General features: G+C 43.1%; 1 protein-coding gene across 5 annotated transcripts in view; it reads left to right on the forward strand.

Moving 5' to 3' along the window:
- Positions 1-16,530, forward strand: part of PBX1 (PBX homeobox 1) — a 275,405-nt gene that overhangs the window by 165,016 nt on the left and 93,859 nt on the right. Inside the window, exon 1 of one of the 5 annotated variants that reach the window (XM_080824112.1) lies at positions 10,963-11,139. The exons of the other annotated variants lie outside the window; for them this stretch is intronic. The gene's annotated coding sequence lies outside the window, so the exon portion shown is untranslated. Of the gene's footprint in view, positions 1-10,962; positions 11,140-16,530 lie in introns of those variants that run through there. 5 annotated transcript variants of the gene reach the window in all.

Raw genomic sequence — 16,530 nt, forward strand, 5'->3', positions numbered from 1 at the left:
TTAACGGGCCTTCAGTTGTATGCGTTTCAGCGGACATGCACGTCGTGTGCGGTGCAAGTACATCGGATGCTAGTACTCTGTATTTTGAAGTTATCCCCTTCCTCATTTTTTCCTGGAATTTTGTCGTAAGAAGTTTAGTATTGTAGGTCCTGATTACCAGTAATGCTTTGAAGGAGGAATTCCTTGTATATAACGGACCAAAGTCAACTTCAGCAGACAACTTGTTTGGTGTTTAAAATGCAAAAAATATAAAAACTGCAATGCTATATTACTTAGATAGATCCTGTTAATTCTTATCTGAATAATTAACGTCATGATTTGAATTTCGCTTGTAATGCCATTTTGTCTGATAAGTCACAACCATTAGACGACGTGTTTGCCGTGACCACCATGACTGATTCTTGAAGTTTAAGGGTTGGGTATCTTTTCCCCATATGATACGGCTCTCATATAAGGGGTTGACTTAACCAACACTTTCTGAACACCTGTCGTATGTCACACACCCTACTAGGTCCTGCCAATAGCATGGTGTTAAGTTATCTGTACTAATGAACAATAGTGTGATACAATTAATGATATACCATTACCAAGAGTAACAAATAACGTTTGACATATTGAACATTTTATCTCTCTCGTGGCTGTGTTTACTTAGGTGCCCAGACAGCTTGTAAAGGGCGAAGAATGGAAAGATGACATTGTATGTGACGACCCTGTGATCTGGAGCGGGAATATTCATGGGGCTGCCATTTTGCCAGTGAAGTTAGTTACTTTAGGAATGTCTCTGAAGTAAGGAAATGTGGAATAGAGAATATCATGGCATTATTTCCTGAGCTGGATAGCAAGAGCTATAGATACCAGGTGAAAAGTAAAACAGAGACCATTCTAAAAGCTTCTGGAATTCATTAATGCTATCACAGAAGTATTCATTTCCAGTTAAACTTTAAATGCTTCATTTGTCTCATTATATGTATTCTGCAGTTTTACATTATATTGCATAAGCCCTATGTATATATACACACACCGTAGCTTCAGCTCATCTCTATTCTGATCACAGTAGAAATGTAGTCCATCTTTGCAACACCACGATCCTCTGAAAAGATAAATATTCCTTTTGTAAAAACGACGTATTTAGTTGGAAGTATTCATTCAACACTTGGCAGCGTAAGAATGTATTGATTGCTTAGAGGAGCCAAAAATAAACGTGCACGGATATGCGTTATCCGGATACAGTGAGATTGAATTCTGTGTGTTACTGCGTATATAGGACGTGTATGTTTGTGCACTTTGGACATTTGTTGTAAATATCGTAGACACATGTGTGCCTACACGCGTGTGCTTCTGTCCGTGTGTACGGCACCTCCGCGTTAGGGCTTCACTGCTGAGAGCGGGAACAAAGCTGGGGAGCGGAAGAGAGAACAGTGATTAAGCCGGCATTGTTCTGTCCCATCCCTGGCTGCCTGCTATTGTTTTCGAGCATTTGAAGAGGAAACACACTCATTTAGCTTTCAGAACGAATGGCTTTAATAAGGGCAGAGCAGAGAGGTGGGGTACCGCTGCTGACGGGGGAGGCCCATCAGGGCTCCCCCTAAGGCCATTCCGTCAGAGCCGAGGACCACATGACCGTTGACTCTGCAATCAGGACAAGTTTTCAACATTCTGGGGTATCCTTCAATGGCAGAAAGAGCCCTTCGGAGTCAAGAGAAGATGTGTATCAGCGGTAATTGGATTCTGGCCAAGGCTCTTAGGACAGCATTAGCGATGGGGAGAGCATGAGAGGCGCTGGGCAGAGCACGGCGGGTGGGATTGGAGCCGCCACTGCCCCCGGCCACAGGGAGGGACGGTGGCGACACAGCAGAGCTCTCGGTTTGCCCGGGAGTCAGCGGGGCCCGTCTGTGGACGGAAGAGATCCTCCAGGTTTCGGAATGTCCTGCGGGGCACACCTTGCGGCCTGACAGTCGAGGCCGCCTCGGTCGCCTTGACTAGACAAAGCTATTTAAGGCCCGAAAGTGTCCCCGTCCAGCCCCTTCCATGGCCGCCCCCTCCCTTCCCTTCACCCCGACTACTTCATTACAATCTGCCTTCAGGCCGGAATTGCCCTGCGTAAGCCTCAAATCATTATAATTACCATTATTAAAAATAGCTTGGGGGGAGGTGTTGGAACACCAAGTGAAAATGTGTGAGTGTGTCCGCTAGGCCTGGAATCACTCCTTTGGAGCTCAGGGGACCACGAGGCATTTGGGTTCCACCAAAGCCGGCTAATGTGACGGCTGTCAGCTCCACTCACCCCACCTGTCAAGAGGGGAATGCGGTGGGGTTCATTTTTTTAATTGACACCTTCCTCTCTCATTCCACGCTCTCTCATCGCAATCTAATTCCCCCTTTCATCTTCCTTCTTTGAGAGGAATCCATTCCTCTGCTACCCGAATCAAGAGAAGGGAAAAAGCCACATGGGGAACAATGACATGTGCATTATCCTCCAGAAAAGACATAGGTTTGTAACAAAGGCATAAGCCAGGAAATGCAGCAAAAGTCAGAAAAATAATTGTCAACCTAATGTGAGGCAGACAAGATGGACAGATGGAGGGGAGAGAGACGCAGAAAGTCGGGGAGGCAGAGAGGGAGGAGAACAGAGAGACTTGCTGGACCGTCGGGGAGGAAAAGAGGATGGAAACGTTGTGTTTCTCAGTGTCTGGTAGAGCTACCTACTGGAGAACCAGAGAACCGAATCCCATGGGAATGCACGTGTTGCGTTTTCAGCTCCTAAGAAGGACATTGGGACGTGCATGGGAGGTAATGCACGGATTAGGGAGACTAGGAAGAAAAGGAAGTGTCCAAATGGATTCTACCCAACAGTCGTGACTCAGGACCTCGCTGACCTTGACTTTGGGCAGCCCCGAGAAGCGTACCCACTCTATGTGTTCTCCATACCTGATGGCAGGGCCCCCCAGGGAAAGCGCCTTCCGTGAGCCTGGGACTCTTAACCTCTCAGGCTTGTTTCGCTTGAAGTTAGATGGCGGTTTACTTGAATGATGGTTTACTTGAAGTTAGACTGACGTGTAGCACGTGGGACATTACTGGTATTGAAAGGTGGAGTGGATCCGTCCCCTAAATCAAGAAATAAAGTAGAATGAAGTCAGGGAAATAGGTCAGAGTCTTTATTTTAATATTGGAGTATGAATGTTGCTTCTTCTTTTTTCTCTTTTTTTAAGCTTTTATTTTTAATCAACTTGAAGTATAATTTACATAAATAAATGCACTCTTTTATGTGTACAGTTTGATGAGCTTTGACAAGTTCATGGATCTCCCCCAATCCCCACTTCAATTAAGATACAGAGCTTGTCACCCTAAAAAGTTGCCTCATGCCCCTTTACATAAAGCCCTCCCCCCACCACACATACACACACACACACACACACACACACACACACACACCCCATCCCTGCCCCTGGCAATCAGCTTTCTGTCACTATGTTAGAGTTTCTCTTCTAGAATTTCATAGAATTGAAATTATATAGAATGTAGTCTTTTGTGTCAGGCTTCTTATGTATAAAATCTTAAAAATGGTATTTTGAGATGCACGCAAGTTGGCGCTTGGTTCAGAAGTGTGTTCCCTTTGTTGCTGAGCATGATTTCATTGTGGGAAAATACCACAATTTGTTTATCTATTCATCCATTGATGGACATTTGGATCATTTCCAGTGTGGGGCTCTTTTGACTAAAGCTACCATGAACATTTGTGCACAAATCTTTGTGTGACATGTATTTTCACTTCTCTGCAGTAAACACGGAGGGCTTATACTCTTCAGTCATACAGTAACTTTATATTTAATTTTATAAGAACTGTGACACTGTTTTCCTAAGCGTTTATACCTCTAGCTCTTCTTGAATAAGACCACACCATCTTTTCCACAAAGGAAAAATTAGATGAGATTTTGCTTACAATGATAGAAATAGGCCAGTTGGTACGGACTTCTCGCGTTCTATAAAGCTGTCTTTATGCTCCGATGAATAGTTTGAATTACACCATCTTTAAAATTAAGTAACTTGAAAGGGGCGCCTGGGCGGTTCAGTCGGTTGAGCCTCTGACTGTGAATGTCTGCTCAGGTCGTGATCCTGGGGTCGTGAGATGGAACCCCACGTCAGGCTCCACGTGCTCAGGGCAGAGTCTGCTTGGGGTTCTCTCTCCATCTCCCTCGGCCCCTCCCCCACCCACATGCTCTCTTAATTAATTAAAATTAAATTAAGTAACATTAAAATAAAACCCCATTCTCAAAACCCACAGGTCTTAATTATTAATTGGTCTAGTTGAATTGTGCAGTTACTTCAGGAAACCTTTTCCAAGGAGCTCCCTTAATTCTCATTCCTTCCACTATTATTTATGTAAATTATACCACAGTGCCACCTGGTTTGGACAATATTTTGGTGACTGTTCCGTTGTCTCTGGGTGGGGTGATGGTTGGTCTCTTTAGTGACACCAGCTTGTGTAGAAGTCCCTTACAGCCTGGGAACATGTTTTCTCCTCTTCCCACTCACCATGCCACTTATGAACATCATGCATACCATCGGCGCGCAATAAATTCTTCAATAAGCGAAATTGGGTCGTGGAAGCCGGAGTTCAAAAACCCACTACCGCTCTGTCATCTAAGGTAACATATCTTGGAATACAATGGATCCCCCCCGGTGTCAATCAGTCACAGCCACGCACTCACATACCTACTCTGTCTTGGTGCTTTTTATGCTGAAACCTCCTCACCTGCTCGGGTGCCTTAAATGGGCTCCGCATTCCGCTCCCTGCCTTTTGAGTAAATAATCACGCAATAAATCTCAAGAAATATTTGGTTGCGGGTTTTATTTTCCCACCTCAGCCGCTGACGTGTTGCCTCGCAGGCTGTATTCTACACACTGCTTGGTTCTCTCACACAGCTTGTGGTAAGTGAAATTATTCCAAGATTCAATGCATACCTGCTACTGAGCGCTTCCCTGCCCACCCAAACTGGTCTTTTGTTAGTGGTTATTGAGAGAATTGTCACAGCCATTGACCTACTCAGTTTTACTTCAAAAGAAATGAGCATTTTTCTTCCCCTTTCATTTCTAAAAGCAGATATGGCAATTTGCTTAAATTGCTGTCTTTAAAAGTTTAGATGATTATACTTCCCCCCACCCCTTGCCTTTTTTTCTTCCTTTTCATTGAAGTTGCTCAGTGCCGTCTCTTTTTTTTTTTTTTCTGCGATTGGACACAGTTTGCGCAGCAGCCTTTATGAAGGAACTCTGTGTGTGTGACTGTATTTCCTTACACATTAGTGTTCATTTACTTGAGATCTCAGAGACACTGTAGGTTATATTGAAATATTTGAATGACACTTTATATTTTAATTATAGCGTCCATTTCTTTAGGTGCAAATGACAGAGTTCTGTAACCACACCTCACGGAAAGCCTCCATTTCTTTGGGAGAAAGCTCTGGTAGCTGATGGCCTCTGACGGAACAGTAAGCGAGATAGGTTATGTTTTAGAGATTTTTATGTTTGAAGAAAAGACAATTTGATATCACTATGAGGACAGGAAATAAACGTTCCGAGTGAAGGCCTGACTAGGGATGGGGAGCAGGGAAGAGTGGGGTGGTGATGAAACCCTGTGGCCAGTTGGCGGAGGCCAAGAGCGTCCTGGCCCCCGGTTCAACACCATAGGTTCGGTTCCCGTGGGTCACAGATTTCTTGACTGAGATCTGTGACCATGGCAACAAAGCCCATTGAGCCATTATTTCACGCCGTATGCTTTCCATGTGCTGAGCCATATGATGAAGAAAATATATTTTAACTAATAGTATGGAAAGGATAAAAGAACATGGAAAAGACCCAGTTCTGGCTTCAGAGAACTCACGATCTAGTGGCCATAAAAACTTGACAACCAGGAGCAGCAGCTACATTGCAAATAGGTGACTGTGTCAGAGAGAGGACGATGAATGGAAAAAACAAACTTGTGACTAATTTTGGAAAGGGGGAGACCCACAAAGCTCAGGCCCCAGTAATAAGGGTTTATGAAATATGGAATTAGTATATTTACCGAGTACTTGGTATGTACCAGCGGTTTGTGTAAGGTACTTGGCATTCAAACGTGGATTCATTAATTAATTGGCAAAATATCGAGTATGTGTCTATTATGTGCTGAGCATGAATAAGACATTCATTATCTTTGCTTTCAAGGAACTCACAGTTTATATAACAGCCAGATACATAATCACCTCTTTTTAGTACATAATAATAAGTGCTATATAATATAAATATTTGCAAAATTCTATGGGAAGGCAGAAAAGGGGAAGTTAACTCTACCTGTGGATATTGATATTTGATCAGTGTTACCAGATATAGGATAAAGATTTCAAAACCATCAGACTTGGACCATTATTAAAATTGTAGTTAAAACTAGAAAGCTCTAACAAGAGAAAATGTGACAAGAGCCAGTAATTTATGTATGTGTGAGTGTTGGCATTGGCGCTGGAAAGGGCTAATTCTTCCTCTTCTTTGCTACTATGTGGTATTAATAGTTTTACTCAGGTGTATACCAAGAGACTCATTTTCTAAGACATAAGCAGAAAAGTTGGCCAAGGAGTCCCTGCGGCTGTTGAAGGTACGCGGAGCAAGAGTAGCCCCCACAGGCCATCACGGCCATATCTCTGGATTCAGTGGGCCAGGAGGACGTTTTGGTAAATTCTTCTTAGTGATCCAGAATTCGTATGATTTAGATGTATGCTTTTACTATTCCAAAGAATGCTGGACAGATTTCCAAGGTTATAAATTGCAATTCCTGTTAACAAGCAGCCAGAAAGGGTCCTATAAGTAAAACGTACTTCAGATCCAAGAGTGAAAGAATGATGGTGTAGTAGACCACAGTCTTCCGCGCCTGTCATTTAACTGTAATATCTGTACAAGGAAGTAACTGCAGAAATGGGCTGTGGGTCCCTGTTGGTTGCACGGATAGGATGGTAGCCAACCTATTTTTTTTTTCTTTTTCTTTTTCACTATACTGCTCTAATAAATGGTGAGAGTGTTTTAATAAGTCCCCTGGCCATCGTCGTAGTTATGATCTTTAGATGAAGACATCTTTGTGAGGCTGCTATCCTAGGAGGCTGTGGTCAGCATATGTGTGTGTGTGTGTGTGTGTGTGTGTGTACACACGTATGCGTGCTTGATTTATGAACCACCAAAGCCACAGCGAAGTCCTAGGGTGAAAATCACCTACATTAGCAGCAAAGAAATGTCATAATCAATTCTAAGAGAGACTTAAAAACTTGGAGGTAACAGCTGATGGTTTCGTTCTTTTAAAGTAGAAATTTCTTTAAACTTTCTAGGCGAAACCATAGCCCATCTGGAAAAAATGCAAATTTATGGGCAAGAAGAAAAGCTGAGAGTTGTAGTTGTCATCTAAGAGCCAAATAAAAATTACCATCTTTGAAAGACAGTCTTCCAGGGAGTCTTGAAGAGAAAAGTACCTTTTCTACTCACCGTGCAATCAAGTGTAGAGAAACTCCAGAGTAGGGAAACCTGCAGATTTTTGATATTTTTGCTGTCCTAGGTAGGGGTAGAAAAGTCTCCAAAGCCTTCAACTATGGGGTATCCGTGTTGCTTCTGGACTGGAGGATCCCTTCTGTATTCAGCACTGAGGATCACAAAACTGGATTCCAGCACAGTAGTAGGCTCCTGTGAAGTGGTGAATAAATGCGTGGAAAAATGATACATTGAAGCCAACATCTACACAAGAACTTGGGTTTCGGCTTAAGAAAACTGCTGTATAAAAAACAGCGCATTTTTAACCTTATTAACTGCTGACTTAAAAAAAAAAAATGAAACAGAGAGGTGCAGCTTGACTCAAAAAAAAAAAAAAAAAAAAAGCCACACGGAGATCATTTTGACCAAATATGGGCTTATATTTAGAGATCTACAGACTGGGGGTTAATAGTCCTAGCCATCTTGCTGCTTGAAAATGCTAGAGGCACGGCTTCTGAAAGTGACTGGAGAGTAATTGACAGTGATGAATGCGACGTGGTAATGAGTAACTTCATCACAGAGCAGGGATGTCATGGCTTTGCGTACCACTCACTGGACGGAAGGAGTGGCGTCAAGCTTTGACTCCACTAATAGGATCGACTTTCCTGCTATGGGGTCAGCTCCTGGCAAACAGCATGTAAGCCAGTGAAGAAGATTCCTCAGGGCCTAAGACCAGGGATGGAGCAAAGTCAGAGAAGCCAGCTAACCTCAGGGGGGCGCTCCGGGTGGGACCGGAGCTGTTGCCTCCTTTCCCAGGAACGTCCAGTCAGTGGCATCTTAATAATGACCGTGATAATAGTAATTTTATGGCCATGATGACAAATTCGATAACAGTTCTGTTGATCTGTTTTGTTCACTTCCTTCCTCCACTGGAATGTCCATCTAATGACTCTGACATGCTGAATTGTTCCTATCTCCTTTCTTTCTTTCTCTCTCCACACTTGCTCTCTGGTGTTTAATAAGATATCCTCAGGACTCAAGGACCCAACACTCCAAACCCTCACTGCCCGCTATGTTGTCTTTTTGCTAGAAAACTTACTTCTCTCTGGTGCTGTTGGAACTAAATGCTACACGTCCCACCTGCGCTTTGGCACACTCTGTGTGCTAGGCCCCTCGGAATTTATTAGGTAGTGTCTGAAGCTGTGCATCATCTTTCATGGATGTTTCCAAAATTGATTCCAGAGAAATCCAGGATTCTCTTACACAGTTTAGCAACCCTGTATCGCTAAGCATTAGATCTGTCTGCTGGCAATTTTAAAAAGAAAAGGTGGCTTAAATAATATCTTATCGATTAGAATTCCCAGAGTCGGTTGTCCGACAACCAGGGCCTGAGAAGGCCATCATTCTGCATTGAAATTCCATCCTCAAGATCCCCTCATCATTTAGCATTACTGCTGGGTTTCCAGCCATTGCGTCAATGTTCCAGGCAGTAAGGAAGGGCGGAGAAAGTAAGGAGCCTTCTCAAAACCTCCCGTGGAGCCCTTCCACGTACGTGTTATTATCCAGAAGCTACTCCCATGACCGTTGCTGGCTTCGAAGAAGCCTGAGAAGGTTCATTGGCCTGAACCTTCTTTCACTTGGGCATATCTTCTAAATATGTTGGGTTTCTGTTTCTAAGGAGGAAAGGGAGAATGGACACTGGCTAGGCAACTAGAGGTCTGAGGGGATTGTAAGGACTTGTTGCATTAATCTTGATGACTTGATTTCACTTTTGTTCCATATACCAGGAGATAATACCAGGAGGTAGGGTCACAGAACATCAGAGAAGCATGGCAGAGTTTCAGAAATACCAGAAGACCCAGGCAAGCCCCTCCCATGTTCGACACCAAGTTGAAATCAGAAAGTCAAAGTAATGTGCCGGACTCAATAGTAGATCATGTTTCCTAGGCTCGTTTCTCGCCTAACCTTATAACTTTGGGAGATTCCCTCTTCTCCATTCTCTCGTTCCTTCTTTATGTTTGGATCAGGACATCACAAATCGTCTATAATTACTACTGAAGAACTTCCAGCCACAACATCTCCTAAGTTTCCGATGAACAAATCATTACTGAACACAGCTCTTATTTTGAAGTAACTGTAACACTCACGGTCATTCTGATCATGTCAGTGGGTGAAATTTCACATGGGTCCCAAACTTAGTTGAGCTATTTGGTCTAATGTCATATCTAAGAAGATAGGGTGTGTGGGGACGGGGAGGGGATGGGTGCGGGGTGGGAGGAAGGGAGGGATGATGGCACCTTGGCTGATTGATAACCTGTCATCAGCAACACTCTATTCCATGTAATACACCAAGCTCGCAAGGCAGTATTTTTATTCTCTACGCCACACTTAGATGGTGATACTCTATTATCTACACCAGACTTGCAGGTTAATACTTCTGTTCTCATTTTAAAGATGGAGAAACTGAGTCTGAGAGAGGATAAAGTCACTCAAGGTCGATATATCTAGTTGGCAATACGACAAAATTGATATGAAAATCCATATTCTTTTCCATGGCGCCACATTGCCTCTCCAAGGAAAAATACCAAAGCAGGACACTTAAACTTTACAGTGAAAAATAGAAGGAATGCACGGGCCACAGACTGAGCAATGGCCTGGAAATTAGAATTACTGAATTCTGTCTTTCCCCGGCGCTGCCCTGGGACGGGTCTTTATCATCGCAGGCTGCTGCGGGAAGTGCTTTGTAAAGGATTGAGCTTTTATTATACAAATGCTGTTTCATCTTCATAATAACAGTTATATCTACACCTACACTCTGCCCTTATCAAATTGAGCTAATAATATCGTTTCTTGGCCAAAGCCATGTAATAATTAATGTGCTGGGAAGTGTGCCGAGACCCAGAGATGAGGTGCCTCCCTGTCAACAAGGTCAGTCTGTGAAGTGGTTTTGAACCTTCTCCTTAAAGCTGCATCGCTTCCATTTGAGGAAGGGAGTAGGAATGGTAATAGGCTTCAGTGTCCGTAGTCGGTAGTTGTGAATTTAGTCAACCAGCCACAGTTCGAAGCATTTTCTGCCAATTTAATCCTTCCATGAAGTGTCTAATGAAGACATTAGCAGAGTGAGAGACCATCTGAGATCAGACCTTTCCAAGAACCTTTGGAAATTTCTTCGTGAATTCTGCTGCGTGCCTTCGTACATGCACATGTGACCCAGTGCCATTGATGTTAGTGTCACAGTCCTGCGCTCCGTTCTCCTCTGGATGCTGTTACTTTCCACGCCAATCAGAGTTGGCATTACTGAGTCATGTGCTTCTGAAGGATCCTGCCAATGGGCCTCCCATCGCACGTCCTAAATGTCAGCATTGAAACAGTCTCTCGCTGATCCGTTGTTGCCACGTGGCCCTTGGCAGCGCTTTCTGATAGAACCGTAGAAGTGGGTATTTTCAAGTGGCCGTCCTAAGTACTTTGAAATAAAGTATTGAACCTGCTTTTCCTAGAGCCAAAGAAAAGCTAAGAAAGTCAGCTTTCAGGTACCGAAAGTGTTCAGAATGATTTTTCCTGGGCTTGGCGTTTTGGTGCAGGAGGTTCCTAACAGACAGTAAAGGACGGGGAAGCACTCTGCTCACTTGTCTCGGTCACTTCGCCTGGGATTTGTAGGTAAAAGTAGTAATAGGTTGTCAAACGCTTAAATCTAACTTGAGAAAGTTCTGGTAAACAGTTGTCTTTTTATCTACATGCTTCCTGTCTGGATTTCTCACCCGCTGCCATGTTAGCAGCGACAGTTTTATATTGCTTTTACTTACATGCATTGTCTCAGGTTTTCTGCCCAGAATTCCGGGTGTCCTCATGCATGCATGTGGTGACGGCCGGGGCAGGGGGTGGGGGGTGGGGGAGCGCAGGGGCGGGGGAGACGTAAGGCGGGCAGTTGAGTTGGTACAGGATCTCACTGTTCTTCTGGAGTAGAGGCTCCTTGGTCTAGTTTCCATATTGTGCTTCCAAATAATCCTAAAGGAAGGATTTCATGTTTCCCAAAACCCAAAACTCTTTTCAAAATCACTGTATTTTCCTCCTTTTACTATGTCCCCGAGTCTTCGAGAGGCTGTTGTTCCCTTCATGCAGGTGAGGAACTGAGGTGTAAGCGGATGAGTTTGCAGGGAGCATTTAACTCGGAAGTTACCAAGGGCCAGCTCAGATTCTGATCTGCTGACTCTGAATTTTATTTCCTTATCACTAAATTAAGATGCCGTTTCCCAGATTTAGATACTGTAAATTCGAGAATGACCTTTTTCCTTTGAGCAGATCCAGACTGTAAAGAGTACTATGTTTGTAACTCTCCTACTTGTGTTTATGTGGCACCTCTGTGTGTGTGTGTGTGTGTGTGTGATATATATATATACATATATATATATGTGTGTGTATATATATATATATATATATATATATATATAAAATAGAAAGTACAAGAAAGGAGGGCAAAAGCCAGGACAAAGACAAGTGTGGTCATGTTTATATTCTTGGCCCGTGATGGGTGTATTACGACAGCGCATTTTGGTATATTTTTTGTTCTGCTTATTAGATCTTAGATCAGAACAGCCCTCAACTCTGTGTAACCAGAAGCTAGTAACCATTCCTCTCTGAATCTTGAATGACCATGGGCACACTGGGAAGGAAATTGTCTGCCACTTTCCACAGGAAGAAAAGGCAAAGTGGGGTTTTGTTTGCCGTTTCTCCTTGGACTGAGGAGTCAAGAAGTTGGGAGATCATTAACCATCCTTTGAATGGAGACATTGGTTGGACGTTGGCGATGCTCACCCTGACCTGAGTTGTAGTGAGACCAGAGAAAAGGACAGCCTTCCTAGCTGTGGAGGAATGGTGTTCCAAGACACGTTGGGGGCTGGCAGCTTTGGAATGTGTTTTGATTGGAGCTTGACAGGTGGAGGATAAGGTTTACAAATCAGAGCAGAAATATTTCTTACTCCATCTCCTAATATATGCACTGATCATGAGTAGTAAAATGATATTCACCAAATAGCACATGAAGAGAGGTCTGTCCACCATTTTAACTTCAAAATGAAGGTTAGCCAATGCAAGAAAGAGCATGGGTGCCACTCTCTCTTTTTTTTCCTCCTTCAATTTTTTGGTTTGACAGCAAAAGTCAGGGTATTGCTAATTACACAAATAGACCACCAGGATTTGAGATGCAAAGCGTTAAACCCTAAGAGCCTTAAATTCTTCATTCAAGATGGAAGATACAGAAAGACCGTATCACGGCATAAGTAGTAATTGTGTGATCAGAGATGTATGTGTGTGTGTCTCCGGGGATAGCAGGGAGAGAGGCAGCTCGTGGGGGTTCACCTGACTTCGACTGCTTCACGATTCCTGCTTGCTGGCTTCTAGAAGCAGTCATGTGTATCAGAGGACAGGCCAAGAGATAATTAAGTGGAAATAAGAACTCTATGTCTGGCCTCTTCAGAAAGAGGCAGCAAATCCTCCTAATCAATTCTGATTCCTGCTGGCTTGGTTGCCTAAGGTCAGTGTAATAGTCATTAGAAGAGGTCATGGCAGGCTCTGTGACCTTGATCATCTAAGGTTAAATAATACGTCATTAAAAGGGTCAATCCGAAAAGAGCAGATTTTTCCCCTGTGATTCACTTATTTTGCAGAAGCCTCTGGCTTCTTGGAAATTTCTATCACAAATTTCCAATCTCACAGCAGAAATGTTTACATTGCAGTTTTGCTGACTTCAGAGGAAGCTCTCTTGAAGCCAATGAGAAGGCGGGGTTACAGGCTCGGGGAGCAAACAGCCGAGATACCCGTCCTTCACTCTGGATGAGGAGAAAGGTCACCTCATTGCATCAGATTTTGCATGAAATATCACCCTAACGTTACGGGAGCCCCTCAGGCTGGAGGGGGGATGTGGGCAGTGGTAGGGGATGGAGAAGACAGGAGGGAATCTTTCTCCACTTCAAGTAGGATTAGAAGTATGAGGAGGAAACTGGAAAGAAAACACTCACGACTCTGTAATAGGTTTGATTTTAGCCTCACCTTGGCATGACGGAGTAGGTCTCACTCCCTCTGGGAAAACTTGTCAAGCCACCCAAAGTAGGGAAAATCAAGTATAGCTAAATCCCTAAGATGCCCTTCCTTCTCTTTGTGATAATCGAGACAATATTAAAGCAGCACAGGAAATTGGGAAAATAAAAGAAAAAAATACTGGTCATCCTGTCCCCCCGAAACCGGAACACATTGCATTATTTTAGTATTTTCCTTGTGATCCATTTGTAGACTGGTAGTTAGATAGATAGGTGGACAGATAGATAGAGATACAGATTAGATAGCTAAAATTGGAATGTTCTTGTTTACTAAACTAACAAATTAAAACAGTATAGAGTTTCTCCATGTTGCTGTATTACTTTCAAATAATTATTTTCAATAACTCCTTAATAGTCCTTAAAATTTTTAAATTATTTCCATTTTTAAAGATTTATTTATTCATTTGAGAGAGAGTGCATGGAGGGGAGGGGGCAGAGGGAAGGAATCCTGAGCAGACCCTGTGCTAAGCGTGGAGCCCAGTGTGGGGCTCAATCCCATAACCCTGAGATCATGACCTGAGTGCAAACCTAGAGTCAGACACTTAACCAACTGAGCCACCCAGTCGCCCCTCCTTCGATAGAGTTTTAAGGGTAATTGCCCTAAGAAATAGGTGAAAATGATGATGAAGAGCATTTATTATTACAAGTTCCTGAGCAGACACAAAGATTAGTTCTGGTTTTCCTTCAAATTCTGCAAAAACCTGCCTGTCAGCCAAACAAAAGTGAGGTGAAGTACATAGTCGGGTATTTGGTTTGAGTTGCTGGAGATTTTGGGTAGATTTGATCGTTCACCTGAGCTTCTTTTTGCTAAATAAGCTACGCCTGGACCCTTTGACCACACCAAAAACTTTCTACAAGGACAGCTAGAGGATGTTTGGGTGGACGGATGCATGGATAGGAGGGAGGGAATCAGTCTGTCTCTTTTCAAAGCCCAAGTGCGTGGTTTAGGAGAACCACAGAAGAAGCCATATAGAAACCTGCCTTGTCTGATGACGGTTACCATCTGATGGACCAAGAATCGTATGTAGGAACGATCGTTTGAGCGAATACAGACATACCCGAGCCTTTTTCTTTACTTTACATAAAAAGTTAGGTTTTAAGCAAAAACATTCCTGCTTAGAGGACACTCTATATTACCTTTTTAAAAAAGCAATTTCATCTCTTTAAAAAAAAAATACTTTAAATGAAGTAAACCCTGAGCTAAAGCCAATAGAGTATTTGTACTTGTCTCCAGTTGTATGTAAAGGGAGCTTTCAACTTGGGGGCTGGGTGGTTGTGTGTGTGTGTGTGTGTGTGTGTGTGTGTGTGTGTGTGTGTTTCCTGAGTGCTCACTGCTAACTGTGTGGTGGCCTCTCTTACTAAAAGCATGTATGTGTGTCTTTGTGTGTGTATGAAATATCTGAGAATACAGTATTTAGACCCCATTAGTGAAGGTAAAAATGTACAGATAAACTGTATCATTTATGGTTATGATATGGCTACTGTCAAAATAACATGCTATTTTGACAGTTGCTTTATCTTTACTCTCACTGAGTCTACAATAAGAAACTAGTTTCTTAGCAACTAAAATATATTCTCAAACAAGAGCATTAAAAAAGAAAAAAAGCTCATAAAAGAAAAGCTATACCCTGCCTTGATGTCTGGGCATCAACCTTGTTGGGGTTGGGGGGGCGTGAAATTGATCTGAAATAGTATGATTTCCTCTTGCCAGGCCTGCTGCCTGGGGGTGACCTCACCCGCCCAGGGAGTCTGGACGCTAGGGCATGTGGTAGCTTGCAGGAGGCTGGGGGAAGACTTTGTTTTTCCTTTTTCTTCTTCCTTTTAGTGTCTTTTAAAAAATATTTAAGTGTCCCTTATCTTATATCCTAGGTAAGAAAGTTCTAGAAGAACTAGCCCATAAGTTCTGGAGCAGAAAGCCTGTGTTCAGGTGTGTCTTCATTGTAACTTGTAGCCAGTGGTTCATGTATCATGCAGTTAGCTTCGAGGACCGGAGTAGGGACGGGGGGTGCCAAAGCGGGAGTTGAGCTATATCAGGCCTGTTGTGTTATAGCCGTAAAAGGGTTTGCAGTTCTCTAGGACTACAGTTCTCAAACGGTGGTTGGGGATCCCCAGACCCTTTCAGGGAACCGTGAGGTCAAAACCATTTTGACGACTCATTGATGACAATGCTGAGAAATTACTTGCTTTTTTCATGCTCAGTCTTAGTTGAGCCTACAGTGGAGTCTTCTAGAGGCGCCATGGTATACGATGTTGCCACTGAATGTGCAGATCGGACAAGCTGCCTGCCTTCTGTGAGGTCACACATTAAAATGATTTACAAAATTGGGGCGCCTGGGTGGCACAGTCAGTTAAGCGTCCGACTCTTGATTTCAGCTCAGGCGTTGATCTCAGCATCATGAGATCAAGCCCCACGTCGGGCTCCACGCTCAGCATGGAGTCTGCTCGAGATTCTTTCTCTCCCTCTCCCTTCCCTCTCTAAATAAGTAAATAACTAGGTAGAGAAAATCCTAAAAATGATTTCCAGAAATGCAAAATAAACACACTTCATTCATTTTTTTAATTTCAAAAATAGTATTTTTCATAAAACTATGTGAATGTGTAATGGGCTTATTCTTGTTTTAAAATAGATTGATAAACACTTAAAATTTTTGAGTTTCAAATTCCTAATACAGTGAATATGGATAGCTATGATCTGTATAAACAAAATCTCTTTGGAGTCCTTAATACTTTGTAAGAATGTAGAGGGGTCCCAAGCCCAACATGTTTGAGAACCACTGTTTTTTGTTTTGTTTTGTTTTTTTAAAAGATTTTATTTATTTATTTGTGTGTGTGTGTGCGAGAGAAAGAGCATGAGCTGGGGAACAGGCAGATGGAGAGGGAGAGGCAGACTCCATGCTGAGGCAGGAGCCCAACACAGGGCTCCCCACCAGGACCCTGGGATCACGACCTGAGCTGA

The sequence above is a fragment of the Martes martes genome, assembly GCF_963455335.1.
Source record: "Martes martes genome assembly, chromosome: 15".
NCBI classification, from domain to species: Eukaryota; Metazoa; Chordata; class Mammalia; order Carnivora; family Mustelidae; genus Martes; species Martes martes.